A 1,341-nucleotide genomic window follows, 5' to 3' on the forward strand; every position below is an offset into this window, starting at 1 on the left:
CTAACAGATGGGTCTAGTCAATCACATCATTCTCTAATGATGTGATCCCATTAATCAAATGACAACTCATGTCTATGGTTAGGAAACATAACCATCATTGATTCAACGAGCTAGTCAAGTAGAGGCAAACTAGTGACACTCTGTTTGTCTATGTATTCACACATGTACTAAGTTTCCGGTTAATACAATTCTAGCATGAATAATAAACATTTATCATGATATAAGGAAATATAAATAACAACTTTATTATTGCCTCTAGGGCATATTTCCTTCATCTCTATGTTGATCATATCTTCTATATGATTCATGCTCGACCTTTCGGTCTCCAGTGTTCCGAGGCCATATCTGCATATGCTAGGCTCGTCAAGTTTAACCCGAGTATTCTGCGTTTGCAAAACTGGCTTGCACCCGTTGTATGTGAACGTAGAGCTTATCACACCCGATCATCACGTGGTGTCTCGGCACGACGAACTATAGCAACGATGCATACTCAGGGAGAACACTTATACCTTGAAATTTAGTGAGAGATCATCTTATAATGCTACCGTCGAACTAAGCAAAATAAGATGCATAAAGGATAAACATCACATGCACTCAATATAAGTGATATGATATGACCATCATCATCTTGTGCCTTTGATCTCCATCTCCAAAGCACCGTCATGATCACCATCGTCACCGGCTTGACACCTTGATCTCCATCAAAGCATCGTTGTCGTCTCGCCAACTATTGCTTCTACGACTATCGTTACCACTTAGTGATAAAGTAAAGCAATTACATGGCGATTGCATTTCATACAATAAAGCGACAACCATATGGCTCCTGCCAGTTGACGATAACTGTGTTACAAAACATGATCATCTCATACAATAAAATTTAGCATCATGTCTTGACCATATCACATCACAACATGCCCTACAAAAACAAGTTAGACGTCCTCTACTTTGTTGTTGCAAGTTTTACGTGGCTGCTACGGGCTGAGCAAGAACCGTTCTTACCTACGCATCAAAAACCACAACGTGGTATAGTGATTGCTTTTTGATCTTCAGAAAGAACCCTGTTCATTGAATCTGATTCAACTAAAGTTGCAGAAACTGACACCCACCAGCCACCTATGTGCTAAGCACGTCGATAGAACAAGTCCCGCATAAGCGTACGCGTAATGGCGGTCTGGGCCGCTTCATCCAACAATACCGCCGAATCAAGAATCAACTAGTGACGGCAAGCAATATGTATATACCCATGCCCACAACTCCTTTGTGTTCTACTCGTGCATATAACACCTACGCATAAACCTGGCTCGGATGCCACTGTTGGGGAACGTAGTAATTTAAAAAAAT

Source organism: Triticum urartu, chromosome 4 (assembly GCF_003073215.2).
Source record: "Triticum urartu cultivar G1812 chromosome 4, Tu2.1, whole genome shotgun sequence".
Taxonomy (NCBI): Eukaryota; Viridiplantae; Streptophyta; class Magnoliopsida; order Poales; family Poaceae; genus Triticum; species Triticum urartu.